We start from the raw sequence: 27,954 nt of genomic DNA, 5'->3' as shown, positions 1-27,954 counted from the left end.
GCCCTTGGTTGTTGTGACGTCAAGTTTCGTGATATTGTTCTAAACAAAGTTCAGTGGCCAGGAACAAATAAACATGACGTATTAGGGGCGGGGCCAATGGAATGACCGTTTTTGCGGGAATTCAAAATTACAAAATTAAAAGTATTTTTTATTCTACTGATAATTAGCAAAAAAAATAATTTTATACTGTACAGTATTTCAAAAACCTTTATTACGTTAAAAATGTAAAAAAAGTGTTATTTTCTTATTGTTGACTGCAAGCATTAGATTTTTTTTTTTTTTTACCCTCGAGCCCAGTCTGAAATCTACGGATCTTAAATATGAAAATAACTTTCTCCAAAAATGTCTACGTAAATCTTATTTGCAAACATTAGATCGCCATCGGAGGAGCAACAACAACAAACCATCACGCCGTTTCCCCGTAAGCATAGGCAGAGACGATAGAACGCCACAACACTCTATATTTGCATACAGATCTCGCTTCCTCTACATTCATACATCTTCTCATGCACGGGCGCCGATTATTCCGACTTTTGACATGTCCATCTTCAAGTATTTTGTATGTTGGCTTTGGTCATGCCATGTCTTTCTCGGTCTTCTTCAATTTCTGCATCCATCAACATTCGCATTGTAAATATTCTAAGCCGTTATTTCGCTGTCCAGTCATTCTACATGTCCAAACCAGCGCAGAGGTCCTTTCTTGATTTTGTCGATAATGCTTGTCCCAGACATACATAATGTACGGATCTTAACATTCGCATCTATCGTACATAGTTTTACCACACATTTGCCCGAGAGATCGCATTACGTCAGCATTCAGCCTACTTTCATTCCTGTTTTTCCAAGTCCATACTTCGCTCCCATCCATCAGGGACGGGACCAGGACTCCGTACTTTTAATTACATACATACTTTTAATTAATATGTTTTCAATGTAAGTTAACTGTATCAAATAAACAAATTCTCATTCTGTTTTGTGGTGGATGTGTTGATTTATTATTTGAGGTAAAGGAGAGACAGGATTCGATTCAATTTTAATATTGTGGCGTGTGAACGGAGCACTAAGCACAGTAATTTCTAATAAAAATAGGTCAATCGAAGCTAAACTGGCAGTGCACAACGGAGTTTTAGTCCCAACACTTATGTATGGAAGTGAAACATGGAACTGGCAGAGGAAGGATGAAAGCCGAGTGAACGCGGTCGAATTTTTTATTTATTTTTTATTTTCTTTTATTCAGGAAACATACAGTACAGTTACAAAGTTTAATATTTTACACAATTAGACTTTATTCTAATGGACCAGTGAAGTTTCCATATTAAAAAGCAATTATATGTAAGGTTTATTATGAAAGTATAAAAAAGAGAAGGAAAAAGAAAAACACAAATGAAAGTTGTTTAAAAATTTAAATTTAAGTGAAAAAAAGATATTTTAAAGTTTGTAGTTTGTAGTGAGTATTTACAAATGGAAATAATATTAAAAATGAAGAAAATTTGTAAGAGTAATTAAAAATTAAGAAAGGAAATAAAGAATGAAAAACATGCTCAGATGTTAAAATAAAATAAAATAGTAATAACATTTTTTCTCTAAGACGAATGTGTGGGAAATCAATGTATGACAGGGTTAAGAATGATGAAATCAGGCGAGAGTGTAAATCTGAGTCAAGAATAATTGATAAGATTAAGAAAGGGTCTCTGAGATGGTTCGGTCACGTAGGACGAATGGACGACGAAAGAATGGTAAAACAAGTATATATGGCGAAAATGAACGACAACGTGAGACGAGGACGACCAAGGAAGACGTGGCCTGATCCGATAAACCAAAATCTTAAATCTGGTCATGTCAAAAGCAGACAGAACCGAAGGGCATGTATGACAAGATGTATGAATGTGGAGGACGCTAGGAATGGATGCCAGTATAGACGTGTGTGGCGGTCCATTCTCTCTGCCTACCTCTACGAGGAAATGGCGTGATGGTAGTAGTAGTAGTAGTAGTAGTAGGCGTGTGATAACACAGAACATTTTTGGTAGCCGCTAACCCATCAGACACAGCGAAGATGTTCGTCCTGTCTTTCACTTCTTCCCCGTCTTCTGTGTCCAGCCGACGCGCGACGTCACTGTGGCCGGGCAGTGAAAGTAGTAGATTAAATTTTTACTAAAATCGCGATATATGAAATTAAAAAACAAAATTTAAAGAGAGCAACTCGTTTATTGACAACAAACATTGTTTTTTTAAGTGACAAACTGAAAAGAATACTCTCGGACAGTTTTTCAGGTATGTTGAGGGTGTACTTTCACTGCTCCTCTGCGGTCTGATCGCTCGCAGTGAATTTTAAATTAAATAATGCACCCACGGCATTTGGGTTTGTAATTGTTTATCCGAATTGTAATAAGAATAAATAAACCTACATTATTTATTTTCGTCGGCCTCGTGGTGCAGTGGTCGGCGCATTTGGGGGCCATGCAAGAGGTCTCGGGTTCGATTCCCGACATGAAATATATTTTTTTTAAAAAGGCGTTTTTACGCTAGAATATTTCACAGTCCCTGAACTGGCACCTGAAGCATAAGACTGATAATCCTACCTTCATGTAACAAAAATGATCAAGATACGCTGCGATTAGTGTACCGATGCAGTGCCCTATGCACCATAAGGTGCGGAAAGGGAATGATAATGATGATTTATTTATTTTATTTGGTATGTACAAAATATATTGTATTATAAATACTTTGTACTGGACTTGGATACCCATGCACACACTATATTTTTTTTTTTACACTTATGGCAGTAATTTAAATTTTGTAAAATTTGTTACTTTTATTACTTCTAAAAAATTGTTGTAATGTGCCAATATGTCTTCTTGTTCATACTGATCATTGTGGTTTAGGATGTGACAGGGCTTAAAGAACACCCGTATATACACATACATACACACATGAACATATACGCATGCACATATACGAATGCACATACTAAAATAATTAACACTGATAAGTAAAACGATAAAGAAATAGTTACTAAAAATTTTGCTCTTATGACGTCTCTATCGCAATTTTGATATATTTTTTAAAACAGTATTTTTTTCGTTAAAAAGATTCATGGCGCTAAATTTTTTATCATCTGACGAGCATACTCGATAAATGTATTCATTTTTACCCAGATTCGATTGTTGAAGAGATGTTGAAAAGGATGACTGAGTCTACTATTAAACCTGGGTATTCTAAATTCAATTAGTGATCATAGTTCTGCAGAATCAATTTCGTTATTTAGGAGTTTATATAAATACATAATAAACAATTCTTCGATCTTTGCAAACCTTGATAAAATAGTTTCAACATTGAACCGCCCATTATTAAAGGTCGAAAAAATAATCTTCAGCATTTGTCAAATTTCCCAGAATATGCTTCGAAGTTAAAAATGCATTGGTTGCAAATTGGTCCCGTTGCAATGCACTATATTGCTCAATGCCGTTGTTAAATTTATAACTCGTGTCAAAAATACAGATTTCCTAAAATTTTACGCAATATTTTTCACAAAGCTGAATTGCAAATCGATAGTTTCAAGGGTTTTTCTTCTTCTTCTATGTTGAAGACTAATATTTAAAAAATAATACCATTTTAAAATTATGTTTAAATCTATACATTCTGTCCGAGTCTGGGGGGATGAAGAATACAGTTCTCAGAGTTGAGAAACATCCACCTCGTAGTGCAGTAGTTGCCCCGTTAGCCTACAATCCATGAGGTCCCGGGTTCGATTCCTGGCAGGGTTGACATGAAATATTTGTTTTCAAATGTGATTTTACACACAAGTATTCCATTGTACTTTTAATTATTGTAATATACGATCGAGATACACTCTTTTTCACTCAAAGATGCAGTACCCTATGCCCCATTTGGTGCGGATATGTGTTTGATGATTGATGATGATTTGTAAAATTGTTTATAGGTAGGTGATGATTCAAGAATCGTTATTTATTAATATTAATTTTGAAATAATTTTATGTTTGAAATTAATTTTGAAAAATGTATTTGGTAAATTATAAAAACGCACATATTTATTTTCTTTTAAAAAATCAATAAATTTAAAAAATCTCGTTTAGGTATTAATGTTTTATTTATTGATTTATTATTGATAAATGTAATAACATAATTGATACATGTTTTTTTTACTTCTGAATTTTAAAAATGTTTTAACTAACTTTCTGAAAAAGAGACTAGCTCTTGTCTTGTGCTTTTAATGTTATGTTTATTTAGTAATTTGAAGTTACCTATATAATTTCGAATAAACACGAAAAAAAATTAAAATTATATGAAATAAAAAGAAAAACAGAAAATGACATAACAGTAATACTAATTAAAATATAAATGCGGTTTTTACTTTGGTTTAAAAAATTATCTTTAAATTTACTTTAAATTTAATTTAGTTCATTGGGAAGATTATTGAAAGTTTTTATTCCTTTGAAAACAAAACTATTTTGACCATGACTTTTGTGAAATTTAGGAATCTTTATATCTGAGTGACTTATTCATATCAAATTCGTTTTTTTTTTCTTTTTTTTAAATTTGTATAGTATAAATATTTTGTAAAAAGTGTCTACTGTATGAACTTTTAATAATTTATATAGATTTTCTGTGTTGAATGTTGAGGGTTTCTTTAAAATTACTTTGACAATTAGACTTTGTCATATTTTAAAAGGGTATAATATATTGGCATATGCACCTGACCCCAAATTGCAACAATACTATATTGTGATTAAGATTGTACAATTGAGTTTCTATAATTCATCATTCATGTTCGCTCCCTGGTTCGAGCATATGGTGTCCGCAAAGAGCCTTCCTGCATCTCTATCGAATATCAGCTCCTGTGGGAGGGAACAACTCTATAGGGAGGAAATTCAGCCAGTCTGCAAGCATTTGGACACACTTAAACACCCTTATTACTTCATTCTTCACAAAGTCAAACCACCGCGCGCACCCAAGATTCTTCTCAGACGCCCATTCTCAAAACTCAGTATTTTGTTGTTTTGGGCCCTTGTAAGTGCCACAATTCGCATCCGTAGAGGAGAATAGGTTGTTGTGCAGGCTTTTTTTGAGCAGCATTTGATCTTATTAATAGTTTCTTTATCATCACCATTCTCTTTCCGCACCTTATGGTGCATAGGGCACTGAATTGGTACACCAATCGCAGCATATCTTGATAATTTTTGTTTCACGAAGGCGAGATGATCAGTCTTGCTTCAGGTACCAGTCCAGGGACTCTGAAATATTTTAGCGCAAAAACACCCTCTTAAATAAATATTTCATATCAACCATGTCAGGAATTTAACCCGAGACCTCTTGGCAGGCAAATGCGCTGACCATTACACTACGAGGCCGACGTTTCGTCGTACAGTTTCTATACATTTGCCTATATTATTATGAATCCAATCCAGGTCTTTGAAAACAAATATTTCAATCGAACTTAGGACTTACCACGTATGGTAGGCGAACGCGCCATTACATTACGAGACAGACTTTTCTTTTTAGGATTTTAACCTGAGAGTAGTTATCGAGTCGAAAACACTAGTTCAGGGTTCTGGTTCTTTTTCTTCGCAGTTTCAATCTTGGGGATTGGTTTGCAACAGAGTCCTGCATCCCGTCCTCCATTGGTCTCTATTTTCTGCAGCCCTCTTCAACTCGGTATATGAGGCGCAGTTTAAATACTCCCGTCGGGTGCGCCCTCTGTGATCCCCTCAGTCATTCCCTCTATTATGTCATGCAGGAAACCCTCATGGCGTATAATGTGGCCGATCCATTGGGCTTGCCTCTCTGAGAGTTTTGATTAGGTGCCTCTTTTCTACGATTCTGCTGAGAACCTCGTCATTAGTGATGTGGTCTTTCCAGGAAATTCTGTTTCTATTTCAAGGGAATGATGATGATACCAGTTAGTTTAATCAACAATGTTTTGAGTATGTCCAGATGTTTGTAGACAGGCTGCGTTTACTCCCTAGGGAGTTATTCAGGTCTAAATAAGATCTAATCGAGCACAATCTGGACATACTCAAATCATTGTTCAATAAATAAGTTATTCAATACAGTATTTATGTAGTGCAAATATACGGCGAAAGGATGACTGAAAACATTCACGATACGAATGTCGATGGACGCAGAGAATTAAAAATTATGAATGTCATAGCGTTACCAAATCCTACAAATACTTTAGGATGGGCATCTCAAAAATCGGAATATTTGGTATGGATGTATGAATGCCTGACTAAATAAAGCGAGGTCTATATAATGAAAGTATAGAGCAGTGTGGCGTTCTATCTTCTTTCCTCACCGCAATTTTTTTATTTTTTATTTTATTTATTTATTTAGTTCTATGTAACATAGTCTAATATATATTTACAACACAATATTTACATCTATACTTATTCTAACATTATTTATCACTATTATACACTTAGTATCCTAGTTTATAATATCAACTGTTTCATATGTACATTTTCATTAATTATATTCACTATTTACACTATATACTACCTAATATTTTTCACATATATACTTTTTACATTTAATTTTAAATATATTTACATTAATTTCATTTTTTATGCTTTCTGGCATTTCTTCAAATAGTTTTATTCCCTTGTACATAAGACAGTTCTGGGACATTGCTTTTGATTTCTTTTCCAGTCTTATATTTTTAGATCCTCTTGTTGCATAGTTATGAAAGAACTCATTATTTTTTAGTTTATTTTGAAAATATCTCGGAACTATTCCTTTAATAATTTTGTTTATTTCATTGGCAACATTGAATTTGATTCTTTGTTGCCAATTGCCATTGCTATAAGGAAACGGCGTGGATAATTTGTTCGGTTTCATAAAAGTTTTTTTGTGGAAATGATTATTCGATATGATAATACTTTTTATTTTAATTTAGAATATTCTGATTAAATTGTAACATAGATCTTTTTTATAAAGAGGTATTTTACAGTATTAGGCCCCAGGTTTTTTAATATGTTGGACCCTGACATAAAGACGTCTGTCAGTCGATGGTGATCAGATGGATAGCAATAATACGTTTTTATATCCTGTAAATTGTTTCTTTGGCTAAGTATTGCGTCTTTAAAAAAAAAACATATTTACAAATGGCTACATATTTTATACTTTTATTTAATTTTATTATTTGTTATTACAAAACTCATAAGCTAATTTATATGGCATGTCTGTGAAGATCCTTTATATACGGTGGCCTCCGTGGTGTAGTGATCAAGACGCTTGACTCACACACAGATGGTTCCGAGTTCGATTTCCGAAGATTTTCGATCGACGAAATAATTGGGCCTCCTGGTCTGTTGTGGTGCAAAAAAAAATAAAAAAATTGAAACATATGATTACAGTATTTGTATAATAATAACCACTTACTTAACTATAAGGAGCGCGAAATTATTATTTTCAAGAATATTATTTAGAAAATAAAAAATACACGATATTGAATTTATAAAATTAAAAAAGATATACTAAACCGGAATACCAAATTTAAATCGAAATATGTACTTAATAGGCATAAAACCTATCTGTTTTAATTTTCAAAAATCTTCAATTTTCATAATTATTTTATTTGAAATATTTTGTTATTTACGTTTGTTTAATTTTTTATTATTTTTGGTGTTTTTGAAAATCTATTCTGATCTTTATTTTCGAATATTACCATATTGATTTGAATGGTTTAAGTATCATTTAATGAAAAAAACACATGTTACAAAGAAGGTCTTACCTAATCTGGATCTGAAGCAAAGATCTTCTATGAATTATAAAAAAAATTAATTGAATAAATAAGTTAATTTAAATGACTAGAAAAAAAACAGTCCATATTTTAAATTGTTATAAAATTACCAGTAACAAACCAATTAATTCATTATTTTGAACGAAAGCACACTAATAAATGTGATGCAAATGTCATAAATGCTGACAGCGGGAAAAAAAAGTATATAAACAGGAACAAAATGACTATTGATATTATTCGCTTCGTGTTAGTTGTGTACAGTTCAAGATGAACTACTTAGTTTTTTTCCTCGGGACTCTCTGCCTGGCGGCGCCCTCTCTCGGGGCAACTCTTCCTTCAAAGGACGAGTCCACTCCTCCGGGTAGTCAGCAAACGCCACTCTCTCCGCTCGCCGAAGTAGCGAAGATTATCTCCCAAGCAGAAAAGGACACGGAAGACCTACGCAGCACCGTGGAAGGATTGAACGAGGCAACTACATCAGATGGCACCCAGTCTCCAGTAGAAGACACGTCATTGGAAAATTTCGAGGATGGCGAGTCGATAAAAGATCAACTAGACAGCGAAGCGGATAATAAACGTTCCAAGAAGTCATACGGCGGGGGAAGTACCAAAATTTGTGTCGAAGTCCGCCCTTCCGATCCTCACTTAAAGCCTTACACGCTTTGTCGTCCTAAGTCCGATGGATATGGATCTCCGGGCTATCCCGAACATAGCAACGAAGGAAGCAGCTATGGACACCCAGCTGGAGGGTATTCAGGATCTCCTAGTCACAGTTCTGGAGTATATGGACAATCTGCCGCAGCTTATGGTGGATCTCTCGGTCACTCTTCCGGATCTTATAATCAAGCACCGAGGCCATATGGAGGGCAGTCCAGCGGAGGCCATGATCAACTATCTGAAGTCGTCGGTCATCCATTAGGGCCTTATGGACCATCTGCAAGTGGATATGGAGGACCCAATGAAGGCCACGCATCACTACCTGCAACCCATAGCCTCGTTTCGGGACCATACTCACCTTCAGCGGGTGGTTATGGAGGAGCATCTAGTGGCAGTCCTGCTGGAGGCCTAAATCATCCTTCTGGATCCTACGCTCAATCAGCAGGTGGTTACGGAGGAGGTTTTCACTCCTCTGGACTTCATGCCCCTTCGGCTGGTGGTTATGGAGGATCACCTAGTGGCAATAATGCTGGTGCTCAAGGTCATCCTTCTCAATCTTACGCGCAATTAGCAAGTGGATATGGAGCGGGTTCTGGTGGTAGTCATACAAGTGCTCAAAGTCACTACTCTGAGTCTTACGGTCAATCAGCAGGTGGATACGGAGCAGGACCCAGCAGTGGTCACGCTGGTGCTCAAGGTCATTCCTCTGGACTCAACGCTCAAGCGGCAGGTGGATATGGAGCAGGACCTAGCGGTGGTTATGCATCAGGTGTTTATGGAGGTCAAACTAGTGGTTCTAAAGGTCACCAATCTGGATCTTATGCTCAATCTTCAGGCGGATATGGTGGAGCGTATGGCGGAGAGCACGCACAATTGTCTACAGCCATCAGTCACCCTTCTGCATCTTACGGGCAGTCAGCAAGTGGTTATGGAGGACAGTCCAGCGGGGGCCACGAAATTTCATCGGGATCAGCAGGTGGGTACAGCCATTCTACTGCTGGCCATAGTGGAGCATATGTTTCTCCTTCATCAGGATCATACGGAGTCCCATCAGTTGATGGATATGGAAAACTGATTCATGGCAGCTCACAAGGAGGAAGTGGTGGACTATCCTCAGGTTATGGAGGATCATCCTCAAACGGGTTATTGGCTTCTGCTAGTCACGTAAACGTTGCACATGCAGGATATGGTGCTGCCCCTGCTGCAGGATACCAAAGTGCAAAGGGTGGATATGGAGTGCCAGTAGGCTATGGCAACAGCCGTCCACATGGAAGTTCATATGGAACTTCAAGCAACGCAGGGTATGGACATTTATCATCGAAAGGATATGGAGGAAATTCTGGTGGATACGGTTTAAGCTCTGGGCCAGTATATGGAGGAGCATCTTCAGCGGGCTATGGATCTTCACCTGTACACAATTCCGTTTCGATGTCTTCTGTTGGTCATGGATCCTACGGTGCCATCGGGAACTATGGATCAGTTAATAAAGGCTTTGCCAGCCTACCTGGACACTCTTCAGGCTTGCACTACAGAGCATCATTGCAAACTAATGAAAACACAATGGATGCAGATTTACAAAACAGTGAGTTACCTGTTGCCATAAATGAAAATGATGATATTGTGATGGCAAGATCAGCGTATAATTCCGCACCAAGTTATGCAAGTTCTTATGTAAATAGTGGGGCCGTATATCAGAGACCGGCAGCGCATGCACCGCATAATGTGCATTATTCTTCGGTGCCTTTAACGTCAGGTCCCCCCTGCGGAATACCAATTTTGTTAGGCTCCCAGCCAGTTGTGTACATCGGACATTCACAATCACAAAGGCCTTACAGTGATCCCTCCCCTCATGCGTATAGCGCTCCAATAGGAGCGTATAGTGAACCAGCTCCATCATACAGTCATCCTGCTTCTGCCAGCTATGCAGCGCCAGCTCATGCCGCGCCACCTCATCTAAGCTACGGTGCGCCTTCTTCCTCTGTACATGCAGCGTCAGCGCTGAGCCACGGGGGATCCTATCAGCAACAGGCTTACCCGTCAGCTCCTACGTACGCCAGTCACCCTGCAGCCAGCTCCTACCAATCCCCAGCTCATGGTAATTATTCACCGACGCCTGCTCCGGAATTAGCAAATCAGTACGGAAACCCACCTCAAAGCGGATATAGTCCTCCTAAAGCCCAGGGGGCATATCGGTCAGTTGAAACCCAGGAAAAAAATAATACAAAGGAACACGAGAAGAAGGGAATAGAAGAGCACGCTAAAAAGGACCAAAAGGAGACTCGAAAGGAAGAAACCCCAAAGAACACTACACCATCTAAGGAGGGAAGGAGTAGTGACAAGACAGGGTCAGAATCCAGCGGTCTATCTTCATCTGCAGCAGCCCAGAGCTGGTCAGCAGCGCAATAATTCGTAAATGGTCTAAAAATTTCACCTTGGAATTGTTTCTAAATAATTCAAGCGTAAATTTTTTCGAGTCTGAACACAATGGAAATTTTTTGTTGAATAAAATTATATATGTAGAGCAATATAAACAATAAAGAAATGATTGTTTTGAAAACATGTTTTAATTTTTACCAGCACTAATTTAAATACATAAGAACTAGGTTGTAGTCTAGAGGTAGAGTCACAGACTTACGAATCAGAGGTGCGAGGTTCAAACCCCATTCTACCCTAACTTGTTTTTTTTTTGTAGCACAGTTATTTACGACCCAAGAAAATGTCTTCGAATTTAAAATATTTGGTCTAATAATAAAAGTCAAATATTTATCTATAAATTTTATTAAATGTTTATTTGATAATTAACACGCCCTAAGGGCTTTAATTATTAAAGAAACATTTAATAATATTATTTAATAATAGTGCGCCCAATTACAGTAGTAAATTACATCACAGGACACCCAGGCTAAAAATAGTCACATTAAAAATAATTGTGTTCTCTTCGGAAATCGAACCCCGAACAAAAAAAATATTGGGTTTCGTCGTGACGTGAAAATGGAATAAGACTAAATACAGTATTATTATTAATTTTTTTTCTTTTTTATTTTTATTACAAAATACACAATTTTATCAAAGAGCACAATTATATATTTTTTTATGTCCCGATTTGTTAGAAAATTCCGTGTTAGTCGGGACTCTTCTATATATAAAACAAAACACTTATATATATATAAGTGTTAAACAATATACAAAATAATAATAGAAAAATATATTATATATATAATAATTTTTATCATTTTAAATCAGAGGTCATTTTGCTTTGTTGACATTGATTGAAGATGATTTTGTTGTCTTTCCATTGTGTCTTTTACTACAAAAAATTGTCTTTTAGTACGATATAAATTATTGGCAAATTAGTTATTTTTAAAAATATTTTGAGTTGTCCAAATTTTTGTAGACAAGGACTGGATTCAACTCAGGCATCTACAGGCGTTGCCTAGTATGTAGTTGAAACTAAACTCACCCGCATAAATAAAGGTTTCAGCTCTTTAACTTCACAAACATCAACGATGAAAGAATTTAAGGAATATAGATGTTCAAATATGGGCAGAACGGTGAATGTTACACAGTATGTATATATGTGTTTTCATCGATTTCCCAGGGTTGCATTCGACTGAAATGCATATTCTAAAAAAAATGGAGAGTGTTGTATTTTTGTAAATTAAAAAAGTTTGTATTTTAACGTTTACAAACAACAATTATTTTCAATGGATACTGATTTAATTAATTTCCTAACAATATCTTAATTTCTACATATTAACATATTTTTAATGGATTTTTAGTAATGTTTCAAAAAAAATAACCGACATTCGAGACATTTTTGAAAAACTGATTCTTATACAGAATGCACCACTGCCGGTAGGTAGCGTAGAGTTTGACATTTGCCAAAATATTTTTTTATTTGAAAAAATATTATTTCATATTTTGGAATTCAACTACAAACAAGTACCAAGGTACCTACCTATGTAATTAAATCCAATATTTTAATATTAAAAATGTTGAGTTTTGGAATTCAATCATAAACAAGTACTTAGATACCTACATATCAATGAAAAGTATTTTTCCTTTTATCCATAAAGTTTTTGCACGTTTTCACGATACAGTGATGTTTCTTTTATTATTATTTATTTATTGACGGACTTATACAGTCCATTCCAAAAATGGTAAACACATTTTTTATACTTAATACAGGCACAAATGAAATAAAATACAATGAAATAAAATTAAAGGTATGATAAAAAAAAATAATTACTTCCTCAAGACTAATGGATTATGGTACAAGGAGTAGTGATTTTTGCATGATTTTGATTTGAGCGCGATGAGGCCTCTTAGCCAATTACGCGTGGAGATAAAACAAAAAAACAAACCCTTTTTACGAATATATATGTAAATAGCTTAAAAAAGTCCAAAATATATAACGTGTGTAATTAATAACGAAAAAATGTTTGTTCAACCAGCTAATAGCAGGCTAACGTTCGGGCAGGACAACGTCTGTCGGGTCCGCTTGTGTGTATATAAATACTAGTTTGCAATAGAAAAAAGGAATTAAAAAGAGGTGGAAAGAGGAGTATTTGAGGAAGGGATAGGTAATAAGTTGCAGTAGAAACTATAATGACTTGGTGGCCAAGTAAATGAAAGATTAGTTCTAAATTTGTTGTAACAGAGAGCAATATGGAAGGTTGGGCATTTACAGGCCTTATGACCTGTTATTGGCTGGTTTAAGTGGCCACTTTACACACTGCGTTACATTCACCATTCTGCCCATGTTTTTACATCCACATTACCTCAACTCTTCTATGTTGACTGTTGTGAAGTAAAAAAAATTAAACCGTTATCATGTGGGTGAGATTCATCCGGCTGAACCAATTCACCTACTAGGCAACAAAGTTTTCAATTTTTCATACTTCTTCTTTTACCAGTTAGTCAAATTAACGAGTATGTACAAATATTTGCAGACCGGCTAAAGTTATTTAGATCTAAACAACAGAGATTCATCCGGAATATCACCCACTACCCAACTACCCTTACCGACGTCACATTTCAAATCAACCAATGATATGGATGGAGTTGTGATAGATTTCCGGTTTACGGGAAGCCAACTGACCAATCAGAATAACTCACCGAGAAGAAGAGGAAGAGAACTTGAGACATCACAAGCGGAGTTATTTCAAAAAACCAAAAATAATAACGTTGATAATACGATACATTTTTTTTTTTAGTTTTTTGGCTTAGTTTAATTGTCTATTGTGGTGGGATTGCCAGGCTGAGGAAGGTGTTGACTGCATTCTTAATCCATATTGGTCGGAGGGAGTCAGAGAATTTGTTGTCCGATGTAGAAGGACGTAAGCTGGTTGCTTGTTTTACTAGTAATGACTTAGGACTTAGGATATACAGATTTTGGTATTATTTATGTTTTCTCTGGATATTCATTGTTTACCTTTAAGACTGAAAAAGTACACATTATGATAAAACTGTAAATACTTTTAAATATCATTATAAAATACATAATTTACTGCCTTAGAACGGGGAAGCTGTCCCTGGTTAGGCAGTTTAGATGAACCAACAGCAAAAATAAAAAATATGTATGTTTACTTTTACTACTGAATTAATTTGTTGTATAAATAATTACTTGTATATTGCTGTAATAAATATGTAAAAAAAAAAAAATAACAATTTTTAAAAACCAATGAATTTTATCATTAGTCCAAGGTTTTAGAATTTATACAGATTTTTCTTTTTTTTTTTCAGCATTTTTTTTTTAATGGCTTATTTTATTTATTTGACAATTGTACTTTACGGGCTGTTTAACCCATTACGTAATTCAAACAATAAAATATAAGTTACAAGTTGATTAATAAAAAGCAGAGAGCTGCTAAAAGCTGGAAGAAAAACCAAGAAGCAAATTGTGGCTGCTTTAGAGAGGGACTCGCCCATCACACGACTTGGAATTCTTTGGGATAGATCTTCCGGCTTTTTGTAGATCTCTTCGCGACTAAAACAGTGTGGGATGAAGTTGGATTGGCATGGTTTAGCTCGAAGTCTTATGTTGATCGTGTTTATGAATATATTGTATACCATTATTGTATTTCCCTTGTTTGTCTTTGCTACATAGTTCCTTTTTTTTGTTCAGTTTCTTGTATTTATGTTTCTTTATGTAACTGTTGTAATTGGCTTAGGCCGTATACGTAATAAATAAATAAAATAGAACATTTGTTCAAATTTTAACAAAAAAAATTAATAAAACGAATGAAACTAATGAAATGAATATAACGAATAAAACTAATGAAACAAATAAAACGAATAAAACTAATAAAACGAATAAAACGAATAAAACGAATAAAACTAATAAAACCAATAAAATAAATAAAACTAATAAAACAAATAAAACGAATAAAACTAATAAAACGAATAAAACGGATTTTCATTAATTTTATTCGTTTAATCTTTTTAGATTAAACGAATAAAATTAATGAAATTAATAAAATTAATACAATGAATCAAATGAATCAAATAAATAAATTTACAAAAGAGATGTAATCCATTTAAAAAAAAATTTATCGAGATCTCTTCATGGTACATATAAAGTCACGTGTTTTTTTTAAATCTACCATTCCATTTGTTTATTGACTGCGATGGTATTTTATTGTTTCTAATATTTCCGATAAAACTTTTGATTAGTTGTGTCTAACTAAGAATGTATTTTCAAGATTGACGATTGAAAACACTTTTTTTCAATATTGCGTCTCGTCATAGAAAGAAAATGTTGTTTTTATGGAAGCAAAAAGAAAAATTAACTGTCTTAAAACAGTCAACGATACTGCAGAAAGAGCTGTGAATTGAATGCAAGATTTTCATGGAAAAATAACGGCCAAGGCAGAACAGAAGCAATACCTTTTACGTTGTGTTCAGAAACACAAAAAACTGTATCCTGACTGCAAAATGGAGACGCTAAAGATCTTATTAAATTATTTCTATTTTTTGCTTTCAATATATTTCCTCATTATTCATAGATGTTTTGGTTTATTTTGTCACTTCAGAATAATAAAACATTTTGAACTACCATCATACCTAGAAGAGGTGAATTTACCTTATTTTAAAAAACTTTGGGGCCTCGTCGGCACGGGTTAGAATCATCGCGCAGGGATGAAATTTCGTATCTGAATACGCCATGGTAGTTTTAAAAAAAGATGGTGGGTATGTGTTTTCAAAATAAAAAGTAAAAAAATTGATCATATAAGGGTACCTACACTAACTTGTCATAATCTAACGCCTATAGTTAAACAGGAGTTTTTTTTAAATTTCGTATTAATTTAATATCATTTAAACGCTAAACTTCATGGTAAAATTAAAACCTAATGTAAAACCTGTAGCTGCAAGACGTGCTGTAATCTAGCTTCTATCTGTTATAATAGAAATATATCATATTTGGAAAGGAGGAACTAGAATCCCAATCGTCCATGCGATCTGTAGCCTCAAGACGTGCTGGGATATTTATTTACAGTACAGCGCCCTTTAAGTGATTTTCACAAAAATGCGGGGCTATATAAATTATCCAACAATTTCTATTTTTTTCAAAATTGTGGACTGGCTGCTCTCTTCATAACTTTCTTCAATTACAGTAGTATTATTGAAATATCTAGAGGTTCGAAGTACAAAACATATATTTACCTGTGTGATAAGTCTTTTAACAAATAAAAAAATATATAATAAAAACCACGAGCTTCCTCATTAACACCGCTTATTTTAAAGTAGTGTATTACTTCAATTTAATTTCCCCAGCGTCAAGTTGTTCGAGAAATTCGATATAATAGATATAAGGCAATTGTATATATATTTAGAATAATTATGTTTGTGAAAGCAAATTATTCTACCAAATCCTAAAAGGAACACTCCCACACTACCAGAAGTTAAACTAAAGGATGGGTCTACCACAAACTCTGAATTCGGGCAAAGAAATTTTAGGTTTCTGGGCTCCAAAATATTCAATATGTTACCCAAACATTACAAAACCATGACCCGAATTCTATTAAATAAATTTGTAATAAATTGGTTACTGGATTTAGGTAGAAAAAATCGGAAAACTTACTAAAAAACATTCTAAAACAATAAATGGTATATGTATTGTATAACTTTATAATAAATTAACTAGTAAGTAGTCATGTTATTGTTTATTTTTGCATAAAAATGTCTGCCTTAAAACATCTTGTACCTAGTTAGGCAGACTAGACATAATCCAAAGAAATCTGTTACCTTAGTATGTGTGTGGTAGCTAAAGAAATTTTAGTTTTTGTTAATACACCATTATTATTATTATTATTATTAATTTCACAGTGAAAGGACGATATTTATCATAAAACAAAGAGAACATTAAATGTTAAATGAATAAATAAAAAAATAAGCACGTAAGTGTACCCATCTACCTGCTACAAAATGGCAGCCAAATAGACGAACATAAATTAGTATAGTTAGTATACGTGACGCAGGATCGGCGCGAGGCGCGATGGCTGTTCGCTGAAGGTATTCATTATATGTATTATTTTCTTACGGGACTTAGTTTGGTCGGTTCCAGTTGGTTCAGTCACTTAGAAGAGGAAAGTTAGACGGATTCCAATTTATTTCTGGTAAGCATTTGCTTATTTCTCTCATACTCATCTGAGTATTTTAATTTTAATATTTCATTCACGAATTGAAAACTTAGGTCGGCTTTGATCTATTAGTGATAATTCTTAAAATAAAATCACTTAGGAAACGTCGCAGAAGCCAAATTAGACAGTTCCGCTCGATAAACCATGTTTTGTTGAGTTAAAAAATAATAGAGAATCTCTTTGAGAAGGGAATCTCTCTGTCATTAGCTGGTTTAAGTCTTTGAGTAATCACTTTAGACAATGAATAACATTCACGATTCTGTCTAGTCTAAACTTAGGTACTTAAAAAAGATTTAATCTATTGATTTTTGTTAAGTAAAACGTCGGAAAATACATTTAATGCTTCCAAGAGAAGTCGGTTAAATGTTAAATAAAGTGATCTTGTGTACCACAGTTTTCTTTAAAGTGTCAACAACCTCAGTTTGTTTCAAAATGTTTATTGTTATTTATACACTGATGTATATTAAATGGATACGTCATTACAAATTGTTTACAAATTTGTACACAAAATTGCAATAGGAAACATATGTTTATACTGACATATAAACGAATAGTAGCAGACAACATCAATACCACATTTAAAAATCAAGGACAGGCGCAAGCCAGTAAAAAAAAAAACTTTTCAATGGACTCAAAGGCAATAATGACTTACCTAGACTACTAAAAAAACTATATTTGAGACACATTTTAAATTAACGTTTAAAAGAGATGTAACACGACTTGACCCTATAATATTATATAATTTATTTAACCCTAATGGTTTTTTTATATCATAAAAAACATGAATCTATAGTAAAATTAAATACACGAAAAATATAAATACGATAAAAAAATACGCGAGATCAAATCTCTGTTTAAATAGAAAAAATTAGCATAATTTTATAAACAGGCAAAATTTAAAACGGAATGATAAATTTAACCCGTTTCACTTTTTATTTATTTATTTATTAACGGACATTTCATAAAAAGAAAAGGAAGCATTGAAAAACATAAAGGACATCAAGACAAGATCTGGACTATTTATTTAGTATTCGTTTAATCCGTGTAAACTTCAACCAAAAAAGTGCTGATCTTGTCTTTAGTTAACAATACGACAAAGACAAGTCATTGGATAATTAAGGCCATAGTTTGTTCCATGCTGGTCGATGAACAGTACTTAATTGTTTCTCAACCTACGAGTCGGATAATGGAATTTTACTTGTCCCAGTAATAATGGAACATCGATTATACAATTTAGTATGCTGAACATATTTATGAAATCAATATTAGTTCTACGTTTTTGTAGACTAGAAATATTTAACGTTGACTCGTGTTTGACTATATCAGCATAAGAATAATTACCTCTCTCTAGTCCAAGCATCCACGCTACTTTTCGAAGCAAGCGATGTTAGGTTCTGTGGAGAATTTTCAAATTTAATTTATTTCACTGTTTTATAATGTACAGAGGTTTGTTTAAGATCCCGACTGGCTAGGAATTATCTGTGTTTAGGCTAGACCCTTTTTGTTACACGTGTTCATTAATTTAATGATGCTTAAAAAATTCAAATTAATAATAATACTATTAAAAAATGAAACTTAAATATAAATTGCGCAGTCAGGAATAAATAGTGCAGAAAGAAGTCCAAAATAACACCCATAATTCTTATTTATGTGGTACTCGTCGAACATACGGAATATTTTCTTGTAATTTGTATTTTATATTAAAAATATACAAATAAGACGTCACTCCCCTTTAAGTTTACACAATAATTGTTTTTTTTCTTTTAAGTAATGGAAATCGTTAATATTTATATGTTCGTATGTTTTAAATCTAAATAAAATTTTATTTCCGACTAAAAACGAAAATAATAAAAAATTAGAAAACATGTCAATAATAATAAAAATAGAAAAATAAATATAAATAAACAAATATTTAAAAAGTATAAAAAAATAAACATAACAAAAATTAAAAATTGAAACAAATGTAAATTTAAAAATAATGAAATATTTTAAAAATGAAAACGTACTAAATTAAATTCTAAATTTGTAGCAACAGAAAGAAATCATTTTTGAGAAGGGAATATAAAAAAGTCAAGGCGTTTACAGGGCTTATGATCTGTCATTGGCTGGCTAAAGTGGCCACATTACACAATGTGTAACATTCACCATTCTGCCTATGTGTAAAGTGGCCACTTAACCCACCCATAAGCCCCTAAACTATAAGCCCTGTAAATGCCTAGACTTCCATTTACCATTCTCAAAAATGTTTTCCCTCTCTGTTGCAACAAATTTAGATCTGAATAACTCCCCCAGGGAGGAAATCCAGCCTGTTTGCAAACATTTGGACGTTCTCAAAACATGGTTAAATTAAATTAATTTTAGAAACATACCAAAGCCAAGTTATATAAACCGATAAGTCTAATAAATATTATTTCCTCTAAAAAATCGATTTTTGTTGAGGCATTATCTGTTTCTATTATTAAAAATGTTCAAACTTATAATATAAGAAGTCAAACGCCGATGTGAGTCTACTGAACATTTTATTTTATTTTTACCAATATAAAAACAAAAATTTCGTGACAAGTGTTTCGCCTTGTTCGTCCTATTACTGTTAGTTGTGTCTCTTTATGTACACGCTTGCTTATGCGTTATTAATAAATGAATCATTTTATACAATTGCATTTATATTTTTTGAAAATCTTAAAATTTTAATATTTTATAAAAATACATTTATGTTTATATAAATTTCTTCATAATATTTCAACCATAATATATTGAAATTAAAAATAACGTCAATCTATTATAATAAATAAAGTGTTCAGTAGACTCAAATCAGCATTTGATTTCTTTTATTATATAATAATAAACACCAAATCAGTCGATAAAAAAGGTTTTTTACGCTTGATGCTTGAATAAGCTCGTACAATTGTGGTTGATGTAAAAAAAATCACATTAATTTTTTGACAATTATTTTATCTCACCGCCTTTTATTTCATTTTATTTCATTTATTTATTCAGATATTTAGAACATTACAGAAAAAGACCCAATTCATTCTAAATACAATAATAAATCACAAATTACAGTAGATAATTATGTTATTAAAATAATATAACAAAATGTAAAAAGAAAAATTAAATGTTAGAAAGTGCTTTCCTAAGGGAAGGCCCACTGTCGTGAAATATGTCGACATCCGAGGCGATGCGATTAAGTAGCAAGATTGCCCTACCAACCGGCATAACCATTGGCAGGTTGGTTCTGCATCGCGGTAGGTAAAACAATCGATGCTGTCTTTGTCGAAGATAGTTATCAGGTACGAACAGACCTACATCCATCAGAATTTCTGAGTTATGTATGCGACCACCGATCACTTGGAAAAAGTGAACACCCAAATGAACGTCCCTCCTCCTCCATAATGACTGATAGCCTAGCATTCCCAGTAAAAAGTCAGTTGGGAAGAGCCAAGGATAATATCCACACTCTTTAAGGTACAGATAGCGCAGAATTTTTTTCTGCACTCTCTCCACCATCAAAGAGTATCGAGTCTCATGTGGCGACCAAATAATGGAACTAAACTCCAAACGACTTCTTACCAAGGAATTATACAATGTCCTCAAAATCTGAGTGTTAGAAAAGATCTTGGCATTTCTAAGAACAAAACCAAGCATTTTAAGGGAGTCATTACATAGATTAACTATATGAAGATTAAAAGATAACTGAGCATCAAACAACACCCCGAGATCTCTGGACGTTGAAACCCTTTCAAGTCTTACTCCGTCCATGAGATAACGATAGTATATTGTTTTGGATGCTCTTGTGTATGCCATTACAAAACATTTGGAAACATTGAAGAACAATTTGTTTTGTTTGCTCCATTGAATTATATTTTGAATGTCACACTGAAGTTTAATACAATCAGAAGAAGTCAGTATTTCACAAAAAATTTTTAGGTCGTCAGCAAATAAGAGAAAATTACAAAATTTTATGACTTTACCAATATCATTTATAAAGATTAAAAATAACAATGGTCCCAAATTAGATCCTTGAGGAACCCCTGAAGAGGTATTAAATGTTTCAGATTGATACAGACCATATGACACATATTGCTTACGATCTGTAAGATAATTTGTGAATAGCTTCAGAAGAATGTCGCTAAAGCCAATCCTCTGAAGTTTCAAAAGCAAAAGTTGGTGATCTACCTTATCAAACGCTTTGGAAAAATCGTTGTACGAACAGTCTACTTGAGCACCTTTGTCGAGTGACTTAGTGACAAAATTCGTAAACACCATCAAATTTGTATTGGTTGAACGCCCAGGCCGAAATCCATGTTGTTCGTTTGATATGAATGGTTCTAATTGGGGATAGACAAAATGATATATCAACCATTCAAATGCCTTTGCAGGAGCAGATAAAATTGCCACCGGCCTATAGTTTTCGATACATGTTTTATTCCCTTTTTTAAACACTGGAGAAATTTTGGAGAACTTCCATAACTCCGGAAAGACACCTGTTTTTAAGGACAGATTGAAAATAACAGTTAGTGGTTTTTTGAAAATGTGTACACAACTCTTCAGCACAGCGGTTGGAACAAAATCGGGACCAAGTGAACAAGTGTTCTTTAAAGAACTAATAGATTTGAAGACATCAGTTTCGCTGAAATAATCTATTGAAATATTTTGCGAGCCTTGAGACGAACTTTGTTTATTTAGATGCACCTCTTTATTCGGAGTAGAACAGTAAACAGATTTAAAATTACTAGCAAAAGCATTCACAATATCCACATTTCGAACGTCTTGACATTTCCAGGTCATGGAGTCCATGATCCCTCCATCCCGGCGCTTAGAGCCAATATATCTCCAAAAGTCACTGGGATTTCGCAAGATATTTGATTCGATATCGGAAATATAAAAGTCAAAGGCTGCATTTCTTTTCTGTTTTACCTCGGTTCGAAGATTACTAAAAAGAGAGTAGTAGTATGGATCACCAGAAGACTTCCACTTTTTGTGGTATCCGTGTTTTTTTCTGATGTCACTGATAATATCACGAGAGAACCACCTCGGATATCTCCTGTTACTCACAGCCGGGTGTTTCCTCGGAAAGCACATATCTAAACAATTGTAAACAGTGTTATAAAAATAATGAACAGCCTCATTAACATCAGTTAAATCTATTATGCCGTCCCAATCAGCATTAAAAAAGGAGTCGTAAAGGGAGCGGAAATCACCTTTAGTAAAATCCCATCCCCTTTCCGATGTTATATGCGTTATGGGAACGGCGGTGCGTGTGTTTAGAGATTTAACTTTGTACTGAAAAAGCAATGCAGGATGATAAGCATCCTCCTTACAATCTTATCCGAGAATTTTGAAATCTTATGTAAATAAATTCACGTATTGCATTGATAACAATCTTTATTCGGTCATATTTAGATTATTGGTCATATGTTCAGGTTTTTATCAAAAGATAAGCGTGCCAAAACTATTTTGGCAGACCTTACTGATTTTATTAATCTTGGTTTTAAAATAAATTTCACTGTAAAAATCTTACGTGAAATCGTTGGTTGTAAAGTAGGTTTTGATTATTAATAATACCTTTGTTTTACGGGTTATTTTCTGTAACCCTACGCTGCGTAACGTAACATATCACTAATGTTACATTTTACAATATGCTATATCTTAGCTAGCACATTAAAGTACTTTTTCCCGATCAATATCACCTTTGTAAACTTTAATTCATACAATTATTCAAACAATTTTACTAAGTGCCTTTGTGAATCGGTGACTATGCATCAAAGTTTGATAGCCAGCCATTTTGCAAGTATTGTATTCTAAATGATTGGTTTGTATTTTGTTGAAATAGAATGTCTTTATCCTTATTTCACTCAAATTAAAATTAACATTTACATTGAACATGTACCTGATTCTTTTGATATTTTATGAGTTTTATATAATACCCATATATTTTTCATTCATACTGTGCTTTAAAGCATATAATTATAAATTAATACTTAAAAAAATAAAAAAAATTGTTTGATTAAAAAAAAAAGCAATGTTAAAAAATATTGTTTATTTTTACTGTAAAAAAATTATCCGCCCAGGGTAGAGTAAGTGTAGAACTATTGTAGGTATTTACTAAAATATAAATTTTTAAAAATATTTTTTTTTCTTTTAAAAATATTTTATTCATAAGAAATTATTAATCATTCATTTTTAATAAACAATAACTCTCAAACTAAAATAAATTGACAAAGTTTATTATCTTATAAGTAATGCTTATTCAATCAAAGTTACTATAATTTTATTGAAATATTTAAATTATTTATTGACAATTCTTCATGGAAAGGTGAAAGCGCTTATTGGTTAAACAAATAAGTGGAAGTGTACCAAGTATTTTTAGTTAATAACTAATATGTAAATATAAATTATTGAAATATGTTTAAAACTTACATAAAAAAAATATTTATTAGGACGGCAGGAATTCGCACCAAAACAGACTACCAACATAGCAGAAAAAATAGAGACTTACTTAGAGATACCAGTAATTCAAAGATAAACTCGCTGCTTTTTAATTTCGGTAGGTAGGTACCTAAGTACCTACATAATTCATAAATTTCGTGTACATTTGACTTATAAACCGGGCTGAAAGTTTTTTTTTCCACTTTTAGTCTATGATTTTCCAAAAAATACACATGTTGTATAACAATATTCTACATTATAAAATATAAAATATTAAACAATAATTGTCCCGATAAACTGTGAACTAATAGTTTGTCATCGGGTGATCTGACATTAGTGTTAATAATTTTTTAAATAAAAGAGTGCAGACGCAAATAAAACCTCAACCAAAAATAAATAAAATAGTTTAGAAGAAAAATAATAGATGATAAAAAGATATAGTAAAATTAAAGAATTAACATGTTAATTGGTTATGATTTTAATGTGTTTAAAAATAAAAATTAATACAATTTTTTTTACGCCTCCGAGTTATTTGATAAATTAGTTCTAATTATAAAATGTTTAGAGTTTAATTTTTGTACACCTTTTTTATTTTTGTACCCAAGTTAGAATTACATAACGTAAAACTTTTGTTTTTTACAAAGGTAAATAATAAAATTTTGAGTTTTTCCAAAAGTTTGTAGACAAAAAACTAAATTTACTCCCTAAGGGAGTTATTAAGATTAACAAATTACAACAGAGATGGAGATGTTTTGAGCCACAAGTCCAAGGTCGAAGAAAAAGTGCTCACAACAATTTGAAAATTGTTTTTAGGCATTGCCTAGTATGTGAAATGATTCATGAAATGAACCTCTTCACAACAATAAAGGTTTCAGCTTTTTAACACCACTAATATCAACAGATGAAAGAACAAAAGATAGACGTGTTTCTTGTTTCTACCGGTTTACTAACAAGCTAATGAACTAACATACCCTATCACAGTCAGAATTGGGATAGTTGGATTGAGGGTGGCAGAAAATTGACTGCATATACTTAGGTTGCTCTGAAGGCGATAAGAGCATTGAAAGCATTAAATGTAAATTCTAAAAAAAAACGCTGATCTTTTGTAAACAAAAAATAATTGATAATTAATAATCAAATAATTAATTTTTAAAAAAAATTGTTTTTTCAATATGCGGATCTGAAAAGAGGCCACAAGATCTTTAAAGCGGATCCGGGTAAATAAAAAAGGATGGGAGAATTGAAGAAATACTCGTATGGGTGTTCGAAGATTAGCAAAATTGTAAATGTTACACAGTGTGTGAAGTGGCCACTTAAACCAGCCAATTATAAGTCATAAGCACTGTAAATGCCCAGACTTCCATATTTACTTTTCTAATCTGCATCTCTGTTGTAATTTTTTAGTAAATAATATATTTCATAAAATAGTAACGTATTCCAAACTCGTTAGACCAAAATCCCTGTGCTGTTGAGTGAGTTAGGATACAACATTAAAAAAAAGTATTTATTATTATTTTTCGAGACCATTAATAAGTTATTTATTGCATAGTTAAAGTGAAGAGGTATTATACATATAAAAAAAGAAATTTATTTATAAGCCCTTATGGATATAATTTTTCTTTTTTTTAAATTCGTTAAAGGTTGTCCGAGTCTTTTCTTTGAGCCTGGTTGTTAATAGTAAGTGTAATTGAGAAATATCACATACTACGAATACCGATATTTTTATATATGAAATGGATTTAGAAAAATTAATTGTATTTTCAAAATCAATATAGATATTGTGGAGAAATGTTTTCATACATAAATATAAGAAATATTTTTTTTCAAATACGTCACTAGAAAAACGCGACATGTATGGCCTTGATAGTTGTGACGTTAGGATTCGTGACAATGTTCTAAATAAATTTGAATGGTCAGGAACTAATAAACATGATTCGTGACATATTAGGGGCGTTGCCAGTGGAATGGCGGTTTTTGCGGGAATTCAAAATTACAAATTAAAAAATATTTTTTATGCCACTAAAAAGTATCATTTTTTTATGTAAAAAAAAAGTTACGTTTCCCTATTTCAGCCCCGGTTTACTAGTCTCGACTGTCCTGGTCTCATTTTAGAATGTTGTGTATGATATTGTTCCGATATTCTAATATTTAAAATATTTTTATTTTAGAAATCAATATGTCGGACCAAAATAAAGAGGAAGCTGTCGGTTTTACAGAAGAAGCGGAGGGTAAACAGGAAGTAGTGGAAGAAGTTGTGCAAGTCCAAAAAGTGAAACCTGTGTTTCAGATCATCAGAGCTCCCACGAATATACCCGACGGGTTCGGGTTGGATGCCAATGGAGAATTGAGAGAACGGTTTGACTGAAGAAAAAAAATTAAGTCGCATTTAAAAAAAAATCCTTGAATTTATACAGCAATTTAAGCTCAACTAATGAAATGTATTAAACAAACTGAACAAATTAATATATCAACTCAACTAACTAACTAATTTATCTTTAAATCAATCAAACCAATCAATGCTGCACATCGATAGGGACGAGGTTGCCAATTTTTTTTGAGTTGGAGATTAGCAATCAGCAAAATTGATATTTTCATTAGATATTTTCATGTTTTTCATTTAGTACTCACTCTTATTTGGCATATTATTTATTGCTCCTATTTTTTTACTAAAGTATAGAGTGAGTTTCTGGAAACCATATCTCAATTATCATTTCAATTATGTTTATAAATATATATGTTCTTTTGATTTCAATGATACGATTATATAGTTTTTTTTTTTAAACTATTATATTTTACGTTTATTTTGTTGATTTTAATGATACTATTATTTTGTATATTTGACTTTGTGTGAATCTAAATTTGCATAATTTATATTTTAATATTTATATCTGATTAATCTTTTTACATTGTATTCTTTGGAATTTTATTATTTATTACTTATACCTTGTTTTTCTGGATTGTTATTCTATTGCATCACATGTCATTATAATTTAATCTAATTAATTTTACTATGTATTTTTTATTGATAATTATTATGGCTTGACACGGGCACAGCCTAAAAAGCCTTGATAATTTCATTAATATTTAAAGAGTGTAATTAAAAAAAAAAAATAGATAAATAAATTCGAAACAACGATTTCTGAATACTTTTTACAGGAATTTATAATAAAATAAAGTCAGAGCATTTTAAAGCAACGAGGAAGTTCAGCCCTACGGGAAATTGGATAGAAAAAATGTATTCTTACGCGCGGTATAAATTAAAGCATTAAATTGTAAAAGAAGGTTTCTTGAAACGTATGAAAAAAAATAGATTTTAATAAAATGAACTACATTTCATGACGTCACAAGTTCTTCCGAATCAACCAATGACAAACGAGTTGTGATAGGTTTCCTGTTTACGGTAAGTCAGTTGACGAATCGGCAGAACTCACACATCTCACTCAACTTGAGACGTTACACGTGAAGTAATTTCAAAAATACAAAACTTTTAAAAATGAATTTATTTTGGCTTAGTTTAATAGTCTATTCACAAATATTTTTTTTTTAAAAACCTCTGAACTTCCTCATTAGGTATCTTCAGAATTTTCACAGCAATTAGAAATAAATGTACCTGTCCTGAGAATTTATATATTTAAAACAAAGACGAATTATTTTATAGCAATTTTAGTCCAAGGTATCTTGAGAATTAAAAACAAACAAATAATAATAAAGGCATTCTGAGCAATTTTAAATACAATTTTATATGTTGTCATTGAAATGTAAGTAATAAAAAGATAATGAAAATGATTTTTTATTTAATATGAAACAAAACAGTCGATACTTCATTCTTAGGTCAGTAGACCGAAGAATGAAGTATCGGTATAAATAAGTTAGTGACAATTTAAAGCCCCCGGGAAGCGTCCATTTTAAAATTTAAATTTTTGAAAACCTCTTGTATTTAGTTATATATCGAAACATATGAGTTCATTATTCCATTTTGCACTTAAGTTCATTTTGTAATTATTATAAAATCAGTAATTTTTTTTTTTAACAATATTATTAATGTCTTTACCTATATTTTCTTGGAGATGTATTTTTGCTTGCCGCAATTTTATTCCACGTCCAGGTAATTAAGCTTTTATTACAATATTTTAATAAATATTTAAAAAAAACTGAATTATTCATTGATTAAATTTCTAACAAGGTTTTTAACAATACAGCGAGCCCCGAGTCAGAGTTAAATGTTATTCTTTATGTTAACTCAAAATATTTCAAAAGTAGTTATAATTATGTTCATCATCATTAGAAACTCATTATTGTGTTTTCGAGAAAATTCCATGCTCTCTGATTTAGAACCTAAAAAATCCCAACAAAAAATGAACGCCATTAGTCCATTAGTGCGTTCCGTAAAATAATATCGACCTTGTATTATTACAATTTGTAGCAATGAAGATTGCCTGTTTATTTATTTAATTACAATTTTTTTGC

At 32.5% G+C, this 27,954-nt stretch overlaps 1 long non-coding RNA gene across 1 annotated transcript; it reads left to right on the top strand.

The window, feature by feature from the left end:
* Positions 1-16,888: 16,888 nt before the first annotated feature.
* On the top strand, positions 16,889-27,264 carry LOC148282685 (uncharacterized). The gene is made up of 2 exons (XR_015822029.1): positions 16,889-16,930; positions 25,656-27,264. It is a non-coding gene; the product is annotated as an uncharacterized LOC148282685 (long non-coding RNA).
* The last annotated feature ends 690 nt before the right edge of the window (positions 27,265-27,954 follow it).

The sequence above is a fragment of the Micrasema longulum genome, unplaced genomic scaffold, assembly GCF_059751315.1.
Source record: "Micrasema longulum isolate JH-2025_06_02 unplaced genomic scaffold, ASM5975131v1 h1tg000305l, whole genome shotgun sequence".
In the NCBI taxonomy this organism is placed as follows: Eukaryota; Metazoa; Arthropoda; class Insecta; order Trichoptera; family Brachycentridae; genus Micrasema; species Micrasema longulum.
The sequence above is the reverse complement of the archived record's forward strand: the minus strand, read 5'-3'. Positions and strand labels throughout refer to the sequence as shown.